Raw genomic sequence first — 4391 nt, 5'->3', positions numbered from 1 at the left:
GCAGAGGGGGTGAAGGCCAGGCTGGGCGTCCAGGCGGGCTGGGCAGCAGCTGGAGGCCGGGGGGCGCCAGCCGCGCGGGGATGGCGCGGCGCCGGAGGAAGTGAGCTCACCCGGGAAGCACGGGAAGGAAGGAGCCTGCGCCCCACGCGCGGAGAAGGAAGGCTAGCCGGGGTGCGGGGAAGGAGCTGCGAGCCCTCGGAGGAGGCCCAGGGCCGGGGACGCAGCCAGCTCCTTGGGATTCGGGGTCGCTCCTCCGCGCGCCTGGGAGCTGGACCTCCGGGTGTGACTTCGGAGCTTCAGGCCTCCGGAAGGAGGTTGGAGGTCAGCGCCACCGTTTTCGGGCCCACCTGGTCTCCGTGTTTCTGATTTTGATTTCTCCTTGCGCATCCCCTCACGCCCTTCGCCCTTCCTGTGTTCCTCTACGCTGCGGGTCCCAGAGCCTCGGTTTGCTGTTTGTTAGAACGCGGAGAAATTCGGTGACTGCGGCGGCTCGCGTTTGCATAGTGACCTGTAAAACAGAATGATACGCAATGGGGTAGGTCTGTTTTCCCACCAGCACCATTTTTACCATCTGTGAGCACCTGTGAGCCTGGCTGCTGCGATGCAGTCTTACGGAGTGCTGCGCTGTAGAAGCGAAAGACAAGCTCTTCAAACTGAAGGAGGCTCCAGAAAAACAAAAAAACAAACAAGATAGTTCCTGTCTCTTAGGGAAGCATTCACTTCCTCGCTTCCTCAACTAAATGTGGACTAGCCATGCATGAGCTTATTCATGTATGGAAAGAGGCAGGGATGTCTGAGGATGCGGATGGGGTTGAGGGTAATTCCATCCTGCGCCTCTATGTTCTTCGTGTGGGGGTGAGGAGGAAGGGAGTGTGCCTTTATCCACCCTACCCCCCCCCCAAAAAAAAAACAGGTCGAAAAAATATCGCACCTCCCAAGGATTGCTGAGAAAGTCTGGCTCCCTCTATTGCCTGAGACAGGATTTGCCGAGGCCCAAGGTGGGAAAGTCGGAACCCCTGTCTGTATATTGGAGGTAGAGGTGTTACTGTCAGAATTTGAGGGAGCCTTTGTTTACAGGACACCGCCTAGGCAGCCAGGTTTGTGCGCTCTAGATCCGGTCTTGATTTGGGACATTTCCATCGGAAGTCGGGCATTCAGCCCTCCTCTCCACCTCTTGAGGAAGCCCACACACATTTTCTTATGGCCCTTTGCTGGGTTGACAGGTTTTTGTTGTTGTTGTTGTTGTTGTTTTAACTTGGATGAAATATTGTTTTCATCTTTTATACACATAGAGGCATCAGACATTGGGGAGTAGAGGAAGCAGGGATTTACCCCCGAGCTGTCAGCTGGGTAGCCATCTGCCGCTAAAGTGCTCTTAATGCTGGTCTCTCTTCTCTCCCCCTTTCAGCCCTTTCCCACCCCCACCTTCCCTACGCCTTCCTGTTCAGAACTCCTGAAGCCCCACAAAGGGGCTGAGGGATTCTGAGTCCTCCAGGCCAGCCAGAGGGACCTTGCTGCCTGCTTGGAAACTCTCCATTTTCCCACAGTATTTCACATTCATATTACTTTTCACACCCTGTTAGGCAATAATGGCACTGAACCTGCTAAATACTTCCATGCACAAGCCAGGCCTCCCACAGCACTCCAGATCCTGAGGGTCTTTCTTTCAGCCTTAAAGACTGTTGCCTTCTTCTCTCCTCCTCAGACTGACTGTCCTGCCCTAGCTTAAATGACAGGTGCTGGGCACACAGGACCTCTGGAAGGGTCAGCCGTAGGAAGATAGGGCTTGGGACAGGGGTGACATCTCTTAAAAGGTGACATTAGATTGATGCTTTTTAAAAAATAACTGCACTTGCAGGGCATGAGCAAAGCTCCAATTCTCTCCCCAGAAGCAATGAATACATAAATAAACAAACAGAACTATGTTCCAGTCCTTTGATCAGGGATGGAACCTGAGCTTTAAATTAACAGTCTGTGGCCGTCCTCTCCCTCCATGGGCACCAGGTCCAGTGTAACATTTGGAAACCAAGGAACTCTGAAGGTGCAGAATACAGTGCTCCCCACCTCTTATTCTGGTCCCTATCTGCTCTAGCCATGAGGGCTAGAGGAGAAGGGGGGAACTGCTCTCTTAACTCAGGGGAGTGAGGCCTAGGGCTAATTAGAGTCTCTGTGGCAGTGGTATTGTGAGAGCCCACCTATGGTGGCCTGAGCCTGGAATGGAGCATTACATGCCTCTGTACTGTCCCTCACTGTCTCAAGGGACTGAGTCTGATATCTTGATAAGTCTGATGGCCTTTGGGTTTCAGGGCAAGAACTTTAGGGACGCTAATGACCCCTCTGCAGCTCCTCCACTACCCCAGCTCAGTGCTTCCATCTGGAGGAGTAATAAAATCTGCCAACCCCTTCAGGACATAGAGGAAAGGAACTAACTTTTAATGAGTGCCTATTAAGTGCCAAACCTTTTACAGGCTCATGTTTAATCTTCACAGCCTACAAGGAGGACGTTTCTAAATGCTTTATGCCTGAAAGGACACCTTGTCGGTATAAAGAGGGAAGCCCTAGCTAGAGTCTTTGCTTCCAAATAAACTTCCAGCTTCCTAGGACAGGAGTGCTGTAGGCTGGGCTAGATCTCCCGGCCACACGCAAAAGAACTTGAAATGACATCTTCTCCTAGAGAGTGAGTGAAGTGATGAAACGGCTGTCTGAGAGCTTGAAGGTTTGTGACACATTTTAAAAGGTCATCCCCACATCCCCACTCTCTAAGACACTCGTGGCACAGTCATTTACTCACGTCAACCCGAGGAACCCAGAGTATAATGGCTCCCTAAAGAGTTAGTACCCTCCCTCCCCCACCCATCTCCACTTCCCTCTCCAGCCTGGGGCAGGATGGGGAAGCCTGTAAGTCAATGAACTTGGTTCAAATGTACAAACGCTACCACCACCCTAACATTTCTTCACTCATCAGAGCCAGGAGTTTGCCCAGTGAGCAGAAGGGATTGCCCACCTCCAAACTGGGAGAGGACAGAGTGCCCGGTGTGGAATTCTGGAAGGAAGGCAGAGGGCTTGCACTTTCCAGACTTAGTTGTCTACAAATTTACCTGCCAGCCCTCACTCAGTAGTAGCTTCAAGGTGTCAAAGACATCTTTCTTGTCTAAGGAGGGCGTCTCTGGGCACAGTGCCTTAGGTTCTGGGGTTAAGTGCATCTGTGAGAAGTAGAAGGGCTGACAGGGAACATGGTAAGCTAGAAGGCAAAGCAAGTGTGTGGGCCTTCAGGGAGCGGCTGTGTTTCTTGAAGGACATTGTTCCCTCTTATTTCCGTCCCTACAAAGACACAGTCCCTGTACAAACCTCCATTTGCTGGCTGTCAACGGCCGCTTTGGGGCTTTTTGAAACAGGGTCCCGTGTACTCCATGTTGATTGTGTGGCAGAGGGTGAGTAGTGAATCCCCTGCCTCCACAGCTTCTCCCTGCCCCCCACCCCGAGTATGTATGTATGTATGTGTGTGTGTGTGTGTGTGTGTGTGTGTGTGTGTGTGTAGGTGGAGCATTTCCTAATTTTTCGTCTATGCCTCTAGGCTCTAGTTATTCCTGTAGCACTAAGCCAAACCTGGAGGGATCTAAATGAGTGGTTAATCACACGAGGCTATTATTAATATTCTTAATATTCTTTTATAGCTTCTACTGGTACCCAGTTTACAGGTACCAATTCTCTAACTCAGCGGTGACTGCTCCTGCTAGGTAGGAGACAGGTGGGGGCGAAGTTGGGAAGGGTCTCTTTACCATCTGTGTCGGCTTCTGCTGGTGGGGATAGCATAGGCCCTGAGACTAGATCTAAATCAAAGTCGCTCTTCCCTCCTCTCAGAATGGCTTCCCACGAGGACTCCAAGTGTGTGGAAACTAAAACCCACGCTCACCAAGAGGGAGATATAAAAGACAGCAAGAAACCACGACGAGAAGGAACGGAAAACGGGAAAGTAAAGAAATTCCCACCACGTTTGAAAGATGTGTGGAGTTTTGTCCTCACCCCTGAACTCTCAGAGTACCCAGACTTTTCTCCACCTGCTTCCTAGAATCCAATTTCCCTCTTCGTATTCTGAAGGTTTGCTTGTTTGCTTGTTTGTTTTTAGTTTAGTTTTGTTTGCCTGGGAACCGCGCGTTTGCATACTCTGTGGTTGGCGGTAGATGGGGGAAATCAGCTGCTGGCGGAAGACTTGGGTGGGGAAAAGAAAGCCCTGGCGGCGCCCGAGGGTCCAGTCTAGGCATTCCCCTCTGGGCTACCGCAGGAACAGGCTGAGCCACCGCCCGCCTGAGGCAGAGCCCCTGGGCCCCTAGGGCCACGGGTGGGTGTGTGTGTGTGTGTGTGTGTGTGTGTGTGTGTGTGTGTGTGTGTGT

At 51.9% G+C, this 4391-nt stretch overlaps 1 long non-coding RNA gene across 1 annotated transcript in view; it reads left to right on the top strand.

Annotated features, from left to right (window-relative positions):
- The first annotated feature begins 457 nt into the window (after nucleotides 1-457).
- The window catches only part of LOC129669576 (uncharacterized), an 8424-nt gene continuing 4490 nt past the window's right edge, over nucleotides 458-4391 (top strand). The window contains exons 1-2 of the long non-coding RNA XR_008719045.1: nucleotides 458-535; nucleotides 3862-4098. This is a non-coding gene — a long non-coding RNA (uncharacterized LOC129669576). The remainder of the gene's footprint in view (nucleotides 536-3861; nucleotides 4099-4391) is intronic.

The sequence above is a fragment of the Psammomys obesus genome, unplaced genomic scaffold (genome assembly GCF_907164565.1).
Source record: "Psammomys obesus unplaced genomic scaffold, mPsaObe1.curated_primary_1811, whole genome shotgun sequence".
Taxonomy (NCBI): Eukaryota; Metazoa; Chordata; class Mammalia; order Rodentia; family Muridae; genus Psammomys; species Psammomys obesus.
The sequence above is the reverse complement of the archived record's forward strand: the minus strand, read 5'-3'. Positions and strand labels throughout refer to the sequence as shown.